Source organism: Hetaerina americana, unplaced genomic scaffold, assembly GCF_022747635.1.
Source record: "Hetaerina americana unplaced genomic scaffold, ioHetAmer1.1.p SCAF_42, whole genome shotgun sequence".
Taxonomy (NCBI): Eukaryota; Metazoa; Arthropoda; class Insecta; order Odonata; family Calopterygidae; genus Hetaerina; species Hetaerina americana.
Window position 1 is genome coordinate 445,702 of NW_027287008.1, and position 22,870 is coordinate 468,571.

Here is a 22,870-nt window from a genome sequence, read left to right on the forward strand (position 1 = left end):
CATGTATTTTTACTAGTAAGCCGTAAATAAAAAAGTACACTTCGGTCAGAGGGAGGCACGGGTAACATGGGATTCGGAAACAAAAGGTTTTTTTATACCGCCAGTCAAGTACGCATCTCTCTCTCTTCCTCTCTCATTATTCGCGATTGTCACCTCTCCTTCGTCGGTTCCTCCCATCGATTTGGCACGTGCCCCTTATGTCAAATTTCCCGTTAATCGAGGTGTCCACGTTCCTTTGGAGCTCTAATTTACACCTAACAGTCACGGGGGTTGGAGAGTAAAAATGTAGATCCGAGCGCGGGATCATGTCCCGCCGGTAGGTTTAATGGTATTAACTTTCGACGCTCTCTTGCGTTACTCATCGCTTTGGTGCTCCGCCAGGATACTTTGGGATACGCCCAAATTCCGAAAAATTACGCCACATCACTTCGGTCACTTTTCACACCCCTCTTTATAGCAGTACATTTTTTTATTAATAAACAAAATCGTAAGTTTATTTTCATCCATTTTAAGTGCCTTTTATCATTTCCACTGGCCTTATTATGTTCTCATTCATCAAGGATTTGTCTCTCGATCCCTCATGTCGATAAGATCTTTTTTTTGGTTACATGGCACGTGGGAATTGGATGGAGCAGGCTTTCAATTCGATATTTTGACTCAGAGCCGTGTTTTTAACAGCTCTCCTAAGCAGAGGCAATATTTTTAACGCGGTTCCCGAGTCGGTGAAGTCAGCTGCTTTTCAGGATTCAGCCAGTGAGCTTTGGGCTAAGTCCAAATTCAATAAGTTAAAAGTGAGTGTGATGAGGCCCCTGTGAATTCATCTTGAAACCAAACTTACCTTAAAACACCAGGGATTTTTCATTTTCTTCATGCATAACAATTTATTGTAGTCGTCTTTGTAAAATGAACAACTGAACTCAGTCGATTAATGGAAGGATCGTTTAGATTTCTCGTTGCATGGTGACATTACTATGTTAGCCATTTATGCCATTCATTACATAATTTCCTCTCTTTCCTGGCCATTGTGTATAAATAGACTTTATAATTCTATTCCAAAACAGTAATGTCATTGAATCTATTCACTGGAATGATATGTACTTTTTTGAGCTATATTCCCTACCAGAAAGTGGAAAATAATTCCACGAGTCAACTTTTTATGGCGTCGTTCGACACAGAAGTACTCAACTCTTGGAGAGAAAGGAGTAGATGTTACAGAGGAGTCGATAGGTTAAATGGTCTCTCGCGCACGACCATGTGCTGAACGAAAGTTTCCGAAACACAATGTTTTATTTATGTAGGTGACATAACTGCTCAAAGAAAATTTACCACGCCACTCGAGACTGCAATTTTGAGTCCTCAAGTTTTCCCGTGTATGTTCTCCGATAATTCACCGCATAGTCCCAGCCGCGGCTCTTTTCGCCGCAATATTTCCTGAGCAATTGGTGTAAAACTTGGCTGCAGTCATGGGAAACGTCGAGTCAACCTTGGTAACGGCTCGTGACCGCGGAGGAAATTGTTGATATCGAGGGGACGAGGCGAGGCTCCATTGACCTGCTTACCCTCGAATTAAAAATAGCCAATTAATGCTTTTGGATACTATCTCGATTTTAATATAAGGCGCACCCCTGGTTCCGCGGAAGCGCGCGGGGAGTGGGACGGGGGCGTCATGGGAATGAGGAAGGTTTAGTTTTAGAATACGCGCTCCCCGCTTTTTATTTTCTCTCTACCTCTCCTCCCTCCCACCTCCTCTTCCCTTGTCTCTATCTCTCTTTCTCCCCCTCTTACCCCCTCAATCTCATCCTCTTCTCCTGACCATTCCCCTCCTTCCCTCCCTCTCTCTCTCTCCTCCTTCCTCTTTCTATCTCCGTCTCCAGTTCCGACGCAGAGACCTTGCACTCGAGTTCTTTTACTGATTACATCGTGGTGGGTGTTTCCTCGTAGGTGTGGTTCGGTGTGTGTATGTGTTTGTGTGTGCAAGCGCGCGTGCGTGTGTTTTCATTTGATGTTTTGTGTGTGTGAGTATGTGTACCCACCCGATCCCTAAAGATTCAGGGCCTCCGTGAATCTGTGCTTCGACTCGACGCCGCCCGCCCTTCGCTGTGCACGGATCCCCCCAGCCACTGGCTCTTTTGATTGAGGATGAATAGTGAGTGTTGTTCATCGGGGGAACTCGCGCCTCGGCTCCTTCGCCTCTCGTGCCTCGCCGCCGCGGGGATACTCGGCGATACTCGCGAACGTGCCCTCCCTGTCTTCCTTCGAAAGTGTGCCGGGGGTTATTTTATGCCTTCCCGACTGGTCGAGGACTCGACTTCTTCACCGATAAACGCCTCAAAACCGGCAAGTAGCCTGAAAAGTGTTTCCTGGTTCTCACTCATTTATGATCACATTCCTTCGGAAGCAACTATGCCGAGGTGTAAAATGCAAGGTGCTCCACGACCTTTGCGACGGGTAGGGACCTTATTTCTACGCGTTTCTGTAGAATCAGCTATGCATGAATATCATTCTGATTCTCATACGGTACTGAGGCACCCTCAGTTCAGATATTTCATGGACAGTTTGCGTGCAACTTAGCTCCTGAAATCGCACAACTTTAATTAGTAATAATTCTTGTTATTGAAGTGAAACTGTCAATAATTTTAACAACAATTCTGTAACACTGTTCTTCCTCCATTGTTGTAGCAATAAGGTTGCTTGTGCTTATTTACTGTCAATACTTAAGTGTGTCGGGTCGTCAATTCAAGTTGAAGGTAACTGTAAGCAGTGTTGTAACATGGGTCACGTAATAATGCAAAATAACTTTTGCAATAATTAGTTTATAGCATTTTGTATTTAGATATTTATATTCGGTGGACTACTAATTTAATGTAATTCAACTCTTTTTGTTGCGAAGGAAATAGGGCACAAGAAGGCAACTGTTCGCATCTCAGCAAGCAATAAGAATCCGACCCAAGCAAACGTGACAAAGTTTTTTTATGCTAAATTACTTTTGGGTTAAGACCTGGGAATTTTTCCTGTGCACGATTGTTTCACATCCCGTTTTATATTTTCAGGGGCTTTACATATATACACCTATATATTTACACGCAAGCCCTGCTCGCTTGCATTCCGGAAGAGCTTCGTAATAACCGAAGTGGCCTTTAAGGAGATTGGCTTCACCTTTTATAACTTAGCTGCTTATGACGTCAGAGGTCGTATTTAATGAGGTGTGTAAATTTATGCGATTCGTCGTCTATTAATATAACGCGCGAAAGGTTAAGCAGTTGTGTCGTGAGCGTTCCCCTGGAAGATAGCGTGTCTTTGCTCCTGCTTCGTGGATTTGAGGTCGACGGAGCCACCGTTGGGGGACACGGTCATTCGTTTGCGGAATAGCAGTCTGCTACGTGCAGCTGTTCTATCGTCTCCTTCGTTGAACTAGAGCTCTTTGTCAAAAGGACGCGTCATACCTCGAGCGTGGAGACCTACTTTAGCAAGAGTACGCAACACACCATGCCCTTGTTTAACGTCCCGTGTGGAAAGTATTGTATATTGCATCAGGTTCCCTTCGCGCGTGTTTTTTTTCATTTTTTGTCGGTATCATTTAGATCTCAACTTGATTCCTTTTGTACTAGATTGCTTTCTAAACAGTCGTTCTATTTTTTGCCAATTTCAATTCCGCAAAGTTCGATATTTAATCTATTTTAGAATAATAATAAAACGTTTTGATAGCCTTGACCCCTATGTCATTTTATGTAGAGTACGTATGAGGCAACTTGATTCATAACATCATATGTAAATGACATACTTTTCTACGAAAATATGCATATGCCACACAGATACTGAGATGTTCCTACCACTGAAACTCGCTGTTAATTAAATTACATATTTGTGTCAATTGCTTTTATATTTCGTCACAAGATGATTCTGGGCCTAACCATTGCGCTTATCTCACATTTATATTATTTGATAAATTACATGCGGTGTAATCATTATGTAATATATCCATGCTATTCTATGACGCGATAGGTCATACATTTCTCTTGTTTAATCAACAAAATCCGTCTCTTTTAAAACCCAGATGCGTAGACGAAGTCATTTGAAAGCACGTTTTTTGTCTCAGTCAACGGTTTTATGTGTTTTCATCTTAAAAATTCAACGCCAGATGATATCCTTCCCCCGTTAGTTTATAGCCACCTGCGTCATGGGATCTTTTTCATAAAGAGCGGATGCATCTCTCGTCCCAATCGGGTGCTTGCTTGCCTCAGCGGCAAAAGCATAAATACGACCTAGCGCCTCCCGCACTGCTTCACACGCCAGCGGATCCACGTTTTAGGGCACTTCTAGCCGGGCGAGACTCGACTCCCGCGTTTAATTCGCGGCGCGGACCCCATTCATTCAACTCCCGAGGGTCTCATTTGGCAGCTATGAAGCGGCTCCCGGTTGCGACCCTCCGTCCTCGCAATCGGGACGTCGCCATTGGCACCACATCTCCCCTCCCGTCACTCCTTCCGTCGCGGTGGGATTTTCAGCCAGGGGTTTGGCCCGCACCCTGCCTCCTCCCTTCTTTTGTCTCGAGGGGGTGGCGGCCCGCCAGCCCTTGCGCGCCCCGCGGGGAGACGGCGACCGTGCTGTGTTGCACTTCCACGGCGCTGTCGTCGTCGGCGGCGAATTCGCCAACTGCCACCGAGAGATGTCCAGGAATTCGCACATGTTGTTGCGTCACCCTGTGCGCGCGGAGAACCCTTCCCGGTCTCTGGAATTGGGTTAAACACGTGCGAGAGTGGAAGGAAGATTTTTCGTGTTTATGTTGACAGGGTAATTGAAGCCAAGGGCTGCGGGATGGGCGGGCTTAAGCGTTGAGTTGGTTATTCGGCCATTGCGCATGCATGGTAAATAAGGCCTTACTAGACAATGAAGGATGCATTGTTCCTTGCTCAATCCCGCTTGTTCCACCACTCTTTTGTACCTTGTAAATGATGTCAGACTCTCCAAAATATAGCATTGTTCCAGAAATAAATGTGGCAAAGATACTTGCATTTAACCATTGTTCTTGTAATGGAATTCGTCTGCCATTTTATGAACAACTAGGAATTGTGTTTATTTTCAAGTTTACGTGAACACATAATGAAGCAGGGGATTGATTTTTTTAATATTGCAGTAAGAACAAAGTTTTCGTGCCTAATTAGCATTTGCAATTTAAGCAATTGGTTCTTCCTTCTCTATTGACTGAAGTCTTTCGACCAAAAGGTTTTTCTATTATAGTAACTTAGTGTTGAGGGAGTACTATTTTTGAGTCAAATTTTGGAGCTGATGGAGAGACTTTTATCAACTTCCACGTTTTATACTCGTGAATTTGATGAATTAGGTTTTTGTTCTCAATAAGAATCAGGAATATTTGGGACGCTTAAAATAAATTAGTGGAAAGGGAAAACATAATTGTATTCTATGAATAGCTATATGAAGTCATTAATGTGTTTTTAATTGGGCTTGGGAAACTATCCGTCTAATATTTTAAACAATTTTTAATTTTTTAATTTAATATTTTATATTTTTTTCCAATAAACAAATGTTTGAGTTGAACCCAAATTTATTTTGATATTTTAATAATATTTTGAATTAATTATTAGTTTCATTTTTTCATGCTACTCAGAATTACTTTTTTTAGTAATGAATAAATAAAAATGCCTCTGATTTCAATTTGAAATCACTGTATTCCTAGGGAAGTCAGGATTTATGTCACTTACTATTTTGGCGTAGCCGAATATACGCATGTGTTATTTTTTTAAATTATCATTGGATGGAAGCACAATCCTGTGCGCTGATTTTTAATTACGAGTATTTAGAAGTACCGCTGAGTCATGGGTTGCAGGTCGAATGTCCATGGCCAATGACTACAGGAGAATCACTCATTCGCGTTGATGACGCCAGCAGATACTGGCCGAATAATCCAGGAAAGAGTTGATGGATGTCAACTTCCCCGACCACCAACTTAGAGCCCCCGCTCCCTCAACTTGGGGCCGAGCGACACTCACCTGGTTGTCCTTCCAGAACTCACCTTTGCGGCAGGAGTTTCGTGGGTGAGGACGTCGTCGAGTTGACAGTGCGGGTGAGACAGCAGCCCAAAGAATGTAATGTTATGGGTTTAGGGTCTCAAGTAAATCGATGGGATGCGTGTATAAATGTTCTCGGAGAATACGTTGATAAATAAAAATGTACTTCAGGTTCAATATCTCTTTGAGTATTCTCTCTAATAAAATACTAGACTATATTTTAGTACATTTGGTGTATATTAAATCTATCTGTAGTTGAATGACTTCTCTACCCTCATAGGTATCCAAAACGCGTAATATTCATTCGTTTTTGCTCATATTGACTGAACATAGACCGATTGTTAAAATGTGAAGCTAGTTTATAAATTTGCTAGAATAGACATTTTACTCTTGGCCAGATTCACTTAGCGATATAATGCATGCACTCGTGGTGCTTCTCGTTCAGTGATGTACATGGGGAAATTAAAAAAAATGTTACAATTCGAAGAAAAGTTGCACAAGTAATAGCTGTTATAATTTCGCCATAATTGATTTTTTGAGGTCTCAATACGTTTTAGATCATGCGGTTCCCAAGGTTCAAATACGATAATATTAGTATTCATATTTAACGTCGCTACTAATTCTCAGTTTATAATAACTTCAATTGTCCAAACGGAAATTCGTACCCAAAAATATAATATTTTTTTAAGGAATTACTAATTCTAAAATTCCTACGCAGTGGTAGGAAGCAGACAGATTCCATTTATCTTTCATAATACCGAAGCGTAAAGACTTTCGTGCATCGTGGAGCCGTGTAAGATACGTACGCCGTTTTTCATCGTTTAAACCAAACAAAAACTTGAAAACTCCTGGGTTTTAGGGGACTATTATGCTATAATGGAAGAAATGCGCTTATTGAAATATCTGTCTTAGATAACATTGAATTTCCCTTGAAAAGGGCCGGCAAAATCATTGTCACAGTCATGTCTTTTCTAAATGTTTGCGAGTTTGAAGAATTTAAATGAGTTTTAGAAATAAAGAAAATTGGGTTTAACGTAGAAGAACTTCCTGATAACAGTAAAGAGAAGCCTTTTTACTGACTTCTTTTTTACCCTTCGTCACCAGTGTTATCGATCCCTTGCCAAACTAGGGTTTAGCGTATGACCCCGTCTCAATTATCAATTATAGGAATTAGCTGTGTTTCTGAGAGTGCGACTTTTGTTACGAGCACCCTCAAATACTGGGATACCCCTGCCACAGAAGCAGTAAGAAATCGTGATCATCTCTTGAAAAACATTCAGATGAGAATAAAAGGAAATGCAAAGTATTTTTGAGAAAAGAGACTACATAGCGAAAGCTCGCCTTTGATCACCTTAAGAAGGAATTCGGATGAATATTTTCCCCCAAACCCCTTATAATGTGCCTTCCTCCCCCAGGTTACATCTTAGAATGGGTCAAAATAATGTCTCAAACTCAAGGATGCCTTTCGGAAAGGGCAAAGACAGAAGAGGTAAAGACAGACGCACTCTTCTTTAAAACCAGCTCAGGGAATAAAGCTAAATACATATTTAAACATACACAAACATTTTACAAATACAACACACATTTTTACGGTTGTAGAGCCAAATAATGACATTTCATTGATGGTGGATAATAATATTGTGGAATCAAATTTCTCAGTCTAATGCAGTCTCTTGTGTATGAAGCATGAACGAGCTGATAGTAAAGCAGTTGAGTAGTATTTTTCTTAACATCCAAAGAATAGTGAAATTAAACAAGTGTTTTTCTTTATTCGCCCATCATTCCTAATAGACAGAATGCCTGAGACATATTTTACTGTAGCTATGAAATCTGTTTATCTTAATTGTTCAATAACCTTCGTTAATACGCAACTCGTGCACCTCACCACTCCATAAACCAAATTATGCGCAAAAATCATGCAATTAAAAAATGCTTCCACATTATTGATTGGAATGTTGAACATGATCCATTATACACGTATAATATCGAGTTAATACGGATTCTTGTGGAAATTAAGAAAAACGAACGCTGTAGAAATTTCGGTTGATCGCCGTGGAACGTCTTCGGTGCCTAGGCACAGTGCGCAGGTAACAGCGAAACGTAGAATCGAGCTTTAATGATGCCGTAGCGATGTTGACGTGTTTTGTACGAATTTCGAATTCATCTATTTGATATAACTTGACCAAGACCTTGAATCCCGCACCATTTATAGGAACCAATTCGCGAATTAAAAGAGATTGATATAACTTGACCAAGACCTTGAATCCCGCACCATTTATAGGAAGCAATTCGCGAATTAAAAGAGTATAGAGATATTATAGAGATTACTGCACATTCTACAAACTTACGGTATCATACACAGCAAAAAATTATTCCAACTTTTTAGTTTAATAATAAGAGAGATCTGAAAGGCTGATTTCCTTGTATGTGGCGTTGTCCTTCATTTCCCATCTACGCTTGCGATGCCCAAAACTCTTTCGAGTCGTCATGCCACGGTATCCTTGATTACCGTTTGTCTCTCGTTCGCTTGCAGCAACGTCCTCATCATGCCTTTATAAGTCTGTGTGTTAGTTGATATTAATATTCTTCTATTTCGAGGACCATAGGAAACTCGTTAGGACATGAATAGTATTTTGCCTCCAGAGTTAAGGTCATGACAACACTGATTTGCGCTGGTAGATGGCTGAGGTATGAAAGAAATGTTTAGATTACTCGGCCACAGACAAATAATCCAAGGGAGGTGATTAACGATGCATTGTTATACGCCGCACATCGTTGTTGGCTCCGAAGAACAGTTATCTGAAATTTTGGTTCGCGCCTTTGCAATTCCGAAATGGCGAGAAAAGCTCTGTCGGTTCCATTCGGAGGCGTTGCGCGTCGCCGCCGCGTATTGTTCCCTGCGGAACGTGACAATCGCGAGGCCGCGGTCCAGATAGCCGCTTTTCGTTCCTGTCTTCGCCCCTGTGTTCTTTGCCGGAATTGTTCTCTCCTGCATGTGATGTATTTCAGGCGGGGCTATCCAGGGTCGAATCCTGGGGAAATGTTCATGATAGAGCGGGGAACAGTTTTACTTGCAGTGCGTGCACCATTGTGAATAGCGTGAATCACATAGTTTCAATGAATAAAGACCGTGAATTTGAGTTCCTCTTATGAAAATCAGTGATCTAAACTTAATTTTTGGGATTTTTTAAATCAGGCATGCGATTAGTAAGTTGTCATTTTGAAGCGGATACACGAGCGATCCATTACTTCAATAAGACAGCACTGACATTTACATATAACATGAATTGGAGTTTTTGAGTGTCTTCCATTTATTTGGCGATCAGCTGGAGGCATTTTATGTAATTTTGGTATTATTGCTATTGAGGGGTTTTCATACTCTTACTTTCTGATGTCTGCTCAGAGATATCCAAAATTAAAGTATTGTAAATTTTGGGGCACAAGCAAATAACTGTGTTAGTATTAGCGTATTTTAATATAATTATATATTTTTCTTTCAAGGGCTATATTCTCGTTCATTCCATTTTGCAACTTGTACACTCTGGATTACGTAGCGGTGCGATTACTAAGAATCTATTTCTACCCCGACGTTTCCCTTGTAACTCCACACGCGTTTTAGTATCCGTTCATCGAATACTCGACTCGGATGGTCGAATCCCACCACATAAATACACGGCGGTATATATATCTTCGTATCGTGACACGAGATTCATGTTCCATGTGGAATTCGAACCCATAAACTACGCGTTGTCCGGCAGCACCTTACTCAACAGGAGAGGGTGATTGTTTGCATGTTTATGGCATTTACTTTGCTAGGGCTACGTTGTGATAAGCACGAATTTGGATCATTTGGTAATGGGAGTTGAAAATTTTGGGAGTATATAGCTGTGTCAAAGGAAGTAAGGTTTATAATTATTGTAGTAGCAAATGATCGTTAGGCGGTAGCCTAGTGATCGGCAGTTGAGCGTATGGTCCAAATTCGGGTCTCATGACACCTAGCTGAATGCACACGGTGTGGATGTCTGAGTATTAATATTTTGCGGAAAGCGACTGATGACTCGTGGAATAAATTGTCTCACTTACCCTGAACTGGTGAATAATTAATATGTTTACCCTAGTCTGTCATCTCTAGTTAGATTGCTGTGACGGTTGTAGAAAGTAATAATAATTTGAAAATACCGTATTGAACGTGTACGGTTTATGTTTGTCGACACCTTAAGTTTGGTTTTCAAGTCAGCGTGGATATTTATGTGTTTAAGTGAGTATTGGAGCCCATGTACATGTTGCGAAGTACAGTAATTGAGATTTAAAAATATTTCAGCAGTTTGTGATTAGAAGAAATGGTTAATCGATTCTCTGAATCCTATTCATTTTTTTACATGATAATAGCGTAGGTACAAGTACACACACATGTATACTCTTAAATTTTTTTACATTCAATATATATATATATATATATATATATATATATATATATATATATATATATATATATATAAAGGGTCGCGGTAGTCCAGGGTTAAAACGTTGGACTACTGACCAGAGGGCCCGGGCTCGATTCCCGGGCTAGCCTCTCTGGGAACCCTCAGCTCGTCCCAAGCTATGTGAATTTTCAAGTACCAGGTCTTTCTGGGAAACCACAACTTGCACAGGGAAAGGAACTGGCCCCCCTACCCTGATGTGTCAATTTCACACGCCGTCGGGCTTAGTACTGGGTGAACTCTACCATCACCTACCAAACCGGTTGATTACTGTGTTTATGATTTTTATTTATAAAAGAGGAGGTTCATATTAATTTTTAAAAACACGTTTGAAATTTGAGAGAAAACTAATGTTAATATCTAAGTATCTTATATCCGTAAGCTAAGCCATGAAAGATATTACATCGATGATCTTCAAAATCTTCCATATTGTGAATTAAATCGCTTTTCCCCCATTAGATTCATTGTTAATGCTGACGCGTGGTTTGTTAATCACGACGGAAACAACATTTTTTGCCCAGCGAAGGTTAATTTCAAATATCCTCCCTACCAAATCATCATCCTCGTTAATATTACCACGCTGAAATTTCGTCGACTCCTTTTCCCCTCTCTTCCCCAGGGTTGAGTTCAGCCGAGGGAGGCCCCGTCGCAAATGCATCGAGGGGAATGTTTGGTCGCGGAACATCATTTCATCGACGGCATTTCTGTCCGAACCGAGCGACTCCGCTCCGTTCAACCCCCCCCCCCCGGAACACTCCCACGGTCTCTCGCGAATCGAAGGTCATCGGTATGCAATTCTGTATCCTTTAGTGGCCATAAAAAACACGCGCTCCTCTTCGCCTTACTTTCTTTCGTGCATGACGGGCGAGTCGGGGGGAGGGAGGGTTAGGGTGGCGGGGAGTTGGGCGGAGTGAGAGAGGATGAGAAGGGGTCTCTTGGGCGGGGGAGTTCGGAAGGGGGACAGGAAGAAGGCCGGGGGGAGAGGTAGAGGGGGGCGATCCTTTTTGCGTATGTTTTCGCCGGCACCCGCAACTGATCGATGATTGCCGTGCGTGACTCCCACTCGGAGAGAGCGTTTACACTTTTATTGTTGCCCTTTGGAATTGCTGTTGTCCTTCGCGCGTGGTATTTTTGGGACGTGTGGCCGTTCAACGTGTGCCCCCCCCCCACTCCTGCGGCTCCTGACCGCTCGTTTCCATGGGTAGTGTTGAGTTGTGTTGATATGTATGGGTAGCAAAAGGGAAAAGTTAAAATTGTACATTAGTTGTGATCCGGGCACGCTCCTCTCTAAACCGGTTATTTCACAGGGTTGGGTGATTGCTTCGTGGTATGCTCTCAACCTCCGCTCTTTTGTCTCAGATCTAAAATAAATATATGCCCATTGCGCACGATCCTCTCCTGGAATAACCAGATACATACATAGTGACAAGCAAAAAGAGGGTGCTTGAGACCAAGACAATGAGATAGGTACAGGAGGCTGGAGTTTGCTGATATTACCGAGAGAATTATCGAGAGCACATAATTTACTTCCTTGTAGATCACTGCAATAATATTCTTCAGGAAATGATAGATTTAAATACTCATTATTCCCTCACATAGTTCTCCATCACAACTAAACGTACTTCAATCTCGTTAAAGGCGTAAGTTACGGATGACAGCTGTTATAATCGACAGATCTAATGTTCAAATGCCAGCTTTATTCCGAGCTCATCATACCATATTTATCCGAACGTGCATTAAAAGCTTTTGTTCCAGCATCTTCTACCATGTGCCCCAGTGACTACTCGCAAGGGGTGGCGTATTTCATATATTTTTTACCCAGAAAATATCACAGCTGCAGGTATTTTTCCATACCTGTTCGTAATTTTACTGCAGGATTTCGTTGGGTACTTTTAAGAGGTTATTTTATTTACGGGATATAGAAAGTACGTGGAGGCTTGTTCTAAAGAACGATTTATTTTAATTTGTAATTTGGGGTTTAAGGATATTTTGTATCCCTTTAGGGGTTAGGTGCACAGTCGTGTGTGTCGAAAATATACCTTAATCCGGTAGAACACTCTTAATATTAGTAATAATATGTAATAATTACAAAATTTTAATGGTAAATTTTTCCCATTGTTTAAAACATTTGGAGTATGCCCTTGGTTGACGTTTAAAAATAATACTCTGTAAAAGCATCATGCAGTATTAATATATGGTTATGATTTTTCATTTACACATATTTTTGATTATATTGAATGGAAATGATAATTCCTTTGGGTTGGATACTTTTATTGAGATTAGAGATAATTTCCCTTTGAGTCACTGATGGCTATTTTACTTTTTCCCATGTCTTACTGCTTCCAAATTAGATTGCGAAGAGTTTCATAGGGTAAAAACTGAAAACTAACTCAAATTACGCTGACTGTTAACATAAAAATCTTTACTTGTTCTTTTTTTGTAATTTTTCCCCCTTTTCTCCGAGTTCAACTATTCCATCTCCTTGCTCTTCTCGGAAACGTACGTTGCCTTTCAAAGTCCCCCTTTCGTCGACTGCGAAGCCATAGGAGCGGCATGATGATGGATTCCGCGTTATCGTGTGTGAGATAAGTGGTGTACGTTATCCGATGGAATTAGATGGTCATACTCGGAAATGGACGACTGATGACCAAACCACGGCGTCCATTTTTTTACACGTGGAGTTCTCTGGCATCACAACATCAGTGAACAATGCGAAATGAATCGATAGAAAAGTGTCAAGAAAAGGTGACATCGGTGGGAATTAGCGCCTGCCCCGGAAAATGAACTCTCAGCCATTATTCGATTCTTCGCGTGGGGGAGATGGTCATCCTGGAAATGAAGTTTGAAGTTTTTTTCACACCACGTTCATTTATTTCTACTCAAACAGAAGCATTCTAATTGGATTATTTTATACGAGTATTATTGGCGATGAAACCGCAAGTCTTATTCCGTTCGGGTAAATTTTCTAGGGCCTCAGAATGTTTGAAACATATATTGATTTCATTGTTTTGAATGTGGTTCCCAATGTTTCAAATGTTTGCTTTATTTGATGCCGTAGAAGTTAAAATAAATATGTGTGCTCGATTATAATTTTATTGGGGCGAAAAAGATATTTTAGTTTGGAGCTTTTAAGATATCCATAAAGGTTTTCCTAAAAACGGGTATGTGTATGAAATGGAATCACGCAGTTTGTCCAAGGTATAGTTGAGTTTATTTTTATAAATTTCTCTGCTTTCGTGTATTAGCCTTTAAAAAGATGCTCTTTGCATAAATACTTATTATAGGAGAAAAGTCCCTACAACTGTGATACAACTTTGAGACCTTCAGAGAAAACGAAATAAATCGCTGATTTTATATGATTTTATTCTGTAGTTTTTCAAGTGACAATTAATTCTATTTATGAATATAGACCGAGGAAAATAAACTTGGATTAGGCGTAATTAGAATTTGCCCATGTTTCAGGCCCTGTAATTTTTTATTATTGTAAAATTGGCAAGTGGAATTTGTAATGAAAGATAATCTGAGATATTTTTAGCGTGAAAAATATCGTAATATCTCATAATAAATACCTTAACCATGATTTTACATGTTGTGGATATATCTAATTTTTCTCGTGTTTAGAAACAGCGAATTAATCCCTTTATTTAAGAAATTAAAACAGATTCGTATTAAAAATAACGGTCAATCGAAAAGAAATATTTTAAAATATTATTAATTCATAGTGTCAAAAGCTAGAGTCATATTTAACCCTGGCTTAGTATTTTGAAATTATTTCTTAAATATGATTAGGTTCTATCTATCTTTTATATTCTGTAGACCCGCTGGTTAAAATACTAGCTGTTAATTAGGAATTGATTTAATCCCCCCTTACGGGATCGTCTCCTCGCTCTCTCGTTTTTCTTGATCCTCGAGACAAAACTGCAATTTCGTCCCCGGATCGCGGGTGCGCAAAATGAAGTTATAATTGGACGGTCGGTGCTAATTCCTCGACATCCCTGGGCTCATTTGTTCAATGTTACCAATCGATTGAGGTCAAAAAGTCAGACTTGGGAATGAAAGTGTGACGGGGAAGAGCCATTATCAAGCGATTAACTTCGAAATGTGTTTCTGGAAAACTGTTACATGATAATGCGTGTAGTGTCTGAACTTATCGAAGAACATTTGAAACTTATTCTGCTACGCCCATTGACCACAAAAAAGTGGGGGGTCTCTATTGGATGATAAAGGATTTCCCAGGTCCCGTAAGGAAATTGTAATATTTGAACTGAAAATTTAAGGCTGGCGTAGTCGGGATAAGAAAACTGAGTATTTACGATACTTTTTTTAATGAAGGCAGCTAAGCTAAGAAGTCAAAGTGCATAAAAAATAATTTCTTACTGTTAACATGCGCATTTGCTTAGGAGAACGGTTCCTTTATTAAATAAAATTGTGAAAAATTAAATTTCAGTAATTCATTCTTGTTAAAAAATAATTGGGAGTCTTAAAAACAAATGCTACATTTTTTTAGCCAAAAGAAGTCATCACATTCATACCATTCAGGATGGAACTCCAAAATATCGTATGGGTAACTCGTGAGAACCGTTAAGAATCTTTTCATTGATATAGGACTAGGTTTTACAGTTTTCAGTTCATTGCGAAAGTTCTGTGGTTTGGGAATTGGGTGTCCCATTCATTCTTTGCATTATACGAAGTGCGTTCACTTCTGAGGTGTTCTAATTTTATTCTAACAAAATACTTACACCAGACAGTTAAACTGCCATCTTCTGGTACTTTTCAACATAAGTTTCATACACATTTTTACAACGTAGATGCCATGATTCCATGGCTGCCGAATACGCTTCGCAATGGGTACCTTTTCCCCACTTCAACACTGCTGAAGGTGGTCGAGGTTTCTTTGGTTCGTTCTCACACGATTTCCGACCTTATTTAAACTGCTGCACTCAGGAACTCATATTACCTACATCCACCACACCTTCACTGCAAATTTAACTCAATTGACGTATAATTTCGGTTGCTATTAAGACACGTATGTGGAGAAAACAGATGATTATCCGCTTTTCTTATAGTAAACGACGTCAGCTTAGGTATTGAAAACGCTTCTCTCTCTAGCGGAAGCTATATGAACCCTATATACTGTACGATGCAGCGATATATGCCATATATTTATATAGATTGCCGGCACATTAAACTCAACTATATCTTCGTCTCTATTCCTAGATCAGATAAAGAAATAAGCTGATCTTGAAACTTAAATGTACCTCGTAGTTTCTTCTCTGGTATATCTCTTATCAAATGAGAATCTGAAGATCAAATTTGTTGTGTACGCTCGAAACTTCGTTGTGGCGTCTAGAATTTGTGAAACGAACTCCTCAGAGCTTTTGAGGACTTCATTTCAGAGGTCCTGCTGAGTATTTTATACATATTAGAGTAGATATTAAATCAGCGATCGCATTTGAATCAAAATGTCTATTTTTTAATTGAGAGGTTTTAAAATATGTGTCTAAAACTTTTGTGCGAGGTTTGTATTTAGCAATGAGTTTAACGTGACCATTGGGTATTTTTTTTTTGTTAACTCGTTTTTTCCGGCACGAAGACGATTCGTCATTTTATTTTCTTTGACTCGGAAATTAAATGATTTATAGAGTGTCAGAGGGACAGCTCTATTTCTAAATGATTGACGTTGATAAACACTTTGGGTCTTCTAACTTTAATTTCCTCACTGGAAGTTTTGCCTTTTGGGCATTTTTATGGCAACCATTCACCAGTAAATGAGAAAGAAAATTCATTCTTTATCAACTTACTGTTTTTAATTGAACTAAACTTTACTTTTTACGAATAAACGATGCAGTTTAAATGAAAAGATATTATTAAGATTTGAAAAAAGGTAGTAGGGCTGGAAAAGTTAATTAAAATGATATCATGGCCCGTTATGTAGATACAGGCTGGATATTTAAAGTCAATATATTTACCTTAATCCATTAAAACTAAATTGTGAGATGAAGGACGCATCAATGGAGCTGAAGAAAACCGAAAATCTAAAAATACCCGAAGAATTACTTAAGTTAGAGGGAAAATGAAAGAATACATTTTTACGGTGTTTTGTGGAACGTATGTGAAAGAAGTGACAATAGAATGCTTATGTTAATTTTAATCAAGATCTCATAAAAGTGTGTAAATTAATCAAATGCTAGAACGTTCATAGTGATCCGTGGAACAAATTAGCCTCTGAGTAAGATAAAATTTGCTGATTCCCGTGAGAGGGTAACCTTCGGACCGTTTTCCAGCTGTCCCTTGCGGTACACGTGTTGCGGAGCGGAAAAATTTAGTGCTGGGTTTTGTATCAAATTATGACTGAACCCCTCATTCAGGCATGTTCATCGGACGGTTATGATTTTACTAAAATTCAATAAATGTATAGTATAATTAGCTACCTAATATCATTATTGATTCCCCGTTGTTCAATATTTTCACCTCTAATTCCATACGATTCCCGAAGTTAGTGCGAGTATCAAAGTCGTATATCAAGTCACTTTGAAGATTTTGCCTTCAAATTTAATTAGGAGTCATTAGAAATCTAAATGCTCCCGTCTTTGAATTAAATGCAAAGGAAACCTGAATTTCCTGTCAACTATGAGTTCGTTCTATAGGCATAACATTATCATTTTATTAGAAGTTTCTTGTTTAATCTCCTGAAGAAACTTGAAGTGAGGGTTCAAGGATAAATGAGCCAATTGAGTATTTACTTCCTTATGTCGAATACCAATTTAAAATTCTTTGCTTGTATTTATTCGTATGCCTAATCGTTTTCATTGCCTTTCTGATTCATGTTTCTTTTTACGAACGATGATTTAAACGTATTGCAAAAGCGCTTTCACGCACCATTAGAATATAACCTATCAGCTCTAATCCCAAAACCATAGTCACATTTATCGTTAAGTGGGAAAGAAAGTGAGAGAGGTAATGTCGCGGGATGGGGCAGTGCTGTTTCCCTATGCAGTGGTAAAGTTATAGATGCGAAGTCAATTTGCGTTCCAGTTCTAGCTCGTAGAGTGGTGGTGATGAAATGCGGCAACTAGTAATTCCGAGCGTTTTATCGGGGAAATGTATTTCCCAGCGGGGATGTAGAGAATTTTTCTGAATGCTACGGACATGCCGTCCAGACGTATACCCAAAGGAGTATCTAGGTCATGATGAATGAATAGGAATGCAACTTTGATTAAATTTTTGGTATATTAAAAAAATGAATGTTTTTCATTGTTACTTTGAATTAGTAGAAAGTTTATTTTTGCATACATTCTTCAGCCTTGCGTAGAAATGAAAATTCAAGGAATTACTGACGAGACCAATAACAATAAATGATATTTATGTGAAACTTCAAAATGCAATACCCATTAAAATTTGTAGATTTTTTTATGCCATGAAATTTTGTGGGTACTTTAAGAACGGATGTTTTAGGTTGATTATGATGTCTAACCTTCATACACGTATTTAGCTCAATGTTTTTTAAATAAGAATGTGTAAATAGTTTTATCAGCAAATTGAAAATATTTGAGTTATTTTTTTTAAATTTACTCGCAAGTTATCTAATGAATTTCTAAATGAGTTTGATATTCTGCTTTATTTCTCGTTGTGCCCTGAATATTACGTCATAAGCGTGTTGCTTAAGAAGAGCACATTTTGCCTTCGGAAGAAAGAGTTTCACTTTCATGGGTTTCAAGTTCCAATGGTGAGCCAAAGTACGTATGCTCTTACTTTTCTCGACCTCCCAGCCCAATGGTCGGAGTGGGTCGAATGAACGGTGAAGATTGATAGTACGCAATACGTCATCAAAGTAACACCGTCCCATGAAAGTCGGACAAACCGAAATTTTTATCTAAGTATTAGATTATTCGGACTTCTGTGATGCATTTTTTTACAATTCAGACCATTTTTGCGACGTCAAATCACATCTTCTGACTTCATGTATTGCAATTTTAGTGGACTCGACGTCCTTCCTTTATGCATCGAGAGTTACCTTATTTACTGCGCTGAATTTTAATGATTGGTGTTTATAATATCAAGTAAGTTTAATTTTGCACGTAACATATGTAATCATCATTTACCCTTATTATTTTTCTTGTCATTCATTAATTCATGATTAATATGAGCAAAAAGATTTTTTTAAACATCGTTTACTGTACTATTATAATCTACTGTGTGATCGAGTATGCCCACTGGAAAATGTCTCGTTATCTCTTTGAAATTATACCTAGTTTTCAGAACTTATTCTACGTGAACATCAGAGTCAATGTTGATTGTAATTACCTGCCATGAATTCTTACATGCTGCTTTCATTTCCAGTTGTTAATTGTAGATCAAGCTAAAATATGATTTCCCCCAGCATTTTTAGGCAGCAGTCGAAACTCAGAACTTGAGATCATCCATTCACCTCTGTGAACTAGTGGTAGTACATAACTACCGCCCCTTTTGTGTATGTCCTTTTTTCTCGTTCTGACGTGACTTTATATTTTGTATTTAAAATATTCCAGTAATGCATATTATTGGCTATTTATAATTTCAAACTCAAAATGATACATTAATCCAGTTATAAATTTTGGTTAGCGTATCACCGTTCGCCCAACAACCCTCGTAGAAGAATCGAAAAGTAAAATTTGCTTGTCCACAAATTTTGAGGCCACCTTTCGAGACCTTAGTTCCTCGACGTTTGGACCGCAAAATGAAAATTTTTTCGGGGAAAAAATCCTTCCTACTGTGCTTGCAACTCCCAGTTACCCTGCTTCATTTCCGTTCACCCTGAAATATTGAAGTTTGTACAGCTAGATTCCCCATCAAACTATTTCCATTTTCCTCATATTTCCTCATCACCCCAAAAGGCGAAGCCCCGTCGACTTCGCGCCTCCGTTTTACTTCTCTCTACTGATTGTTTGGAGAACCAATGAATAAACCGATGGATCTCCAGTCAAGACCGACGCTCTTGATAATCGTTACTCCAGTGGCCACTTGACCTGTTTGTCGGCGTGCACGGAGCGCGCTCGTTGGGCGCGCTGTGGGTGTCTCTCTCTCCCCTTCCTCTTCCCTCCCTCTTCTCAAACATAAAGGAATTCACGAGAGGAGAGAGCCGAGGGAGCGAGGGGACGAGGGTTTAGCAGGGGTGGGGGTTGAACCACGCGATGAGTCAGAATCCGAGTGAGTGTGTTAATTACCCGGGATGAGCGATTTGAGGAGGATTTTATCAGGGCCGTGGGAACTCGAGAGTACGTTGGGAGGGAAAAAAGGAGTGGATTTCGGGAAGAGCGAGATAGGGATAGAAAGAGGAAGAGGGAGGAAGGAGGAATGGGGCTGTGGAGGGGGGAGAGAAAGGATTCCTAGAGGGTGCCCGCAGAAAGTTCGGAGTAATCAGACCAAGAGAGTGAGGGGAGGAAATGGTATTCGTTCCCTTTATTTATTTATGTTCGTGGGGGTAGGGTTCGGAGTTCTTTGGGGCGGACGGGGGTTGTAGGGGGGGGGAGAGGAGAAAGGGAGGCAGTGGTGGGGTGAGCGAGAGAGGAGGGGGGAGGGTTTTGGCGTTGGGCTGTGTCAAGCGCCGTTCCGTGATTTTCCGGGAGAATAAGAGTCCGGATCGATCCTCGAAATGAAAAGGGCTCGGGATGTGCGCACCAAACTCTCGTCCCCCCCCCTACCAACCACTTTCCTTCCTCTCCCATCTCACCCTCCTCTTCACTCTCCATGCCACTTCATCCCCCAATCCCTCTCTCCTCTTCCCCTGAGGTCAGCCCTTTTCCATACAGGTGTTCGGCGCCTTCAACACCCTTCTCGTCGTCTCCCCGTCCCCCTTCCCCGACCCCCGCAACTCGAATCCTCCCCCATCCCGGCACGCCTTCTCTTCGGCGTACTCGGTCGGTAAGAGTGATTCCCTTTCTCTCCCCCACCCTCTCTCTCTCTCTCTCATTCCTATTCTCTCCCACACCCGCTCCCTTTCTCTCTCTCTTTCCCTTTCTCTCTCTCCTCACCCGTTCCTCTTGCCTCTCCGGTCGTCTTCGTCTTCCTCTCTGGCCGTCTTCTATTCGGGTTTTAATTTTCGGGTGTGCGCCATGGAGTCGCTCCACTTTTCGGGTGACTCAGCCTGCTCCGGGAACGTTGGGCACTTTCCATGAATGACGTCATGATGTTTTCTGATCGTTCTCAATCCCCTCGCTCCACCAGTTGTCACTCTCCGTCGCGCAAGTTTCTCCTGGAATTCGTCACGACGCTTCGATATGTTATTACAATTTTTAGGGAAAATCTTCCCCCGCCTTGTGCGTACATCCGTCCTTTTTAGTTAGTCCAAGACAAAAAATACACTAAAAGCAATATTTTTCAGAACACATTGTTGAATATAAAATGTTAGCCTCTTGCTGGGATGCCATTGCTGATTATAATATTTTTTGCGAGGTAACATCTCCAATGTCAGAGCAAATTAATAGAACGGGAGAGCGCTGTCAAATTTTGTCTTGCCTAACGCGACGTTGCAGATAGCCAAAAACACCCTAGTCGTAGAGCATTATGATGGCGCACCCCCAATATTCTTTGAAAGTAAGTAGCTTAATTTGTGGACGTCACCTCAACGTTTTCATCCTAAAATGGATTATTTAGCTGACACTGCATCTTTTGGTGAATGCCGTTTTGAGAACGAGACTTGCAGGCTTTAGTTTAAACTCTTACTTTTTCTACAAAAAAACGTATTTACAGGTTTCACTTTCGGATTTCTAATCGGAAATTTTAAATTTTGATTATACATGTACTTGTGTTACATGCCAGCCATTTGGCCATGAAAAGAAGTCAGTTCACTATTTTGGAAAGATTGCCTCTTTATGTCTAAGTGAGAATGCATTGATTTTCAGATGATTTTTTTGTGATAATCCTTTTCAATATTATAATTTCATGTTAACCAAAAGTCGTTCACTCTCAATTTTGATGTTCGTGAAAATTTTGGTGATTTTATAAAAATGACGGCGTTAAGTTAATATAAATTAGGATTGTATTTTGTTACGCGTTCACAAATACGATATTTATGTATATTAATATCGTTTGATTAACGAATTCGAGGGTAATATTGTTTTTCACCTGAAACCTTTGAAGGTTATTTTTTAAATAGAATACACTAAAAAGTGGTTCTTTAAATATTAAGGACCGAGTAAATGGAAGCATCTTTTTTCATTGTTCGTGTTCTCCATGGTCATAAATTACCTAGCAGGTAATTGATATAATCCAGTAAATTGGCTCACCACCTTACCTACTGTTGTTACTTTAGCCATATATTAAATAAATAGTTGAAAAGTTTCGTATCTATTCGCAAAGTTTTCATTTAACTATGAAGGAATAGAATTAAACCTCACAAAAAGTAACAATTTCCATCTACAAAGTGCGTTTAAGCCAGTTACTTTATAAATACATACGAGGTGCAATGCCTGTGGGAGACTTGAGTTTTGCAAGGTTTCTCATCGTATTTTTTATTCATGTGAAAGTTAGGTTCAATAGCTAGGCTAATATAAATGATCCTTAACCAGGCATGTAATTGTTTATTTCTGTAAATCGTGGAAATAGGTAGCATTAATATTTTTTATATCGGTCAATAGTTTTCTGTTGCTAATTACTTCTTTTTGCCGTTTGTCGATATTAAAAAAGAAGTGTCTTTTCCGCCAGAAATAAAAGCATTTTCTTACCGTAATACACTTATTTCAACTGATTTTCTAAAATTGTGAGTTATTATGTTATATTATTAGCTCCAGCAATAGCTCAAAAATTGCTATATTTCGAAAAACTATGTAAAAAAATTTCCATTTGATTTGTTCATAGATTAGCTAATCTGCATATAAAATTTACAATCTTGCGATACATTTTTAAGTTCTGTTGATATTAAGTATGTGCTTAGCAATGCTTTGTATTTATCAATCACTTCTATTTTACAAGTGATTGTCTGTTAACAACATACATGTATATCATTCATCCATGAAGCTAGTATACGAGTCAAATTAACCCATTCAATTATCTCGTTCAAATATTCCCTTTGGCCAATATCATTTCCAGAAGCGACGGTACTTAAAATAAAACAAAAGGCCTTGCGGCTGAATCCTATCAAGCATTTGCAAATTGGAATGTATTCAGACCCAATGAGAGATCAAAGGCAGCGCTCTCCTTCATTTGTGGAGTGATTGTTCTTCACCCAAACTTGAATCCATGAGCTCCATACAGGTAATACATTTAAAATGCTCGCATGAGAAATCATTATTATCTGTGCTTACCAGGTTAGATGATTCCGAATCTACTTTGTTTATAATGTAACTGGCTCATGGTTAATTCGTTTTTTTCATCGGTTGACAAATT

The 22,870-nt window shown here is 39.6% G+C and overlaps 1 long non-coding RNA gene across 2 annotated transcripts in view; it reads left to right on the top strand.

The window, feature by feature from the left end:
- Nucleotides 1-22,870, top strand: part of LOC139692851 (uncharacterized) — a 112,852-nt gene that overhangs the window by 30,619 nt on the left and 59,363 nt on the right. Inside the window, exon 1 of one of the 2 annotated variants that reach the window (XR_011701801.1) lies at nt 1,940-2,337. The exons of the other annotated variant lie outside the window; for it this stretch is intronic. This is a non-coding gene — a long non-coding RNA (uncharacterized lncRNA). Of the gene's footprint in view, nt 1-1,939; nt 2,338-22,870 lie in introns of those variants that run through there. 2 annotated transcript variants of the gene reach the window in all.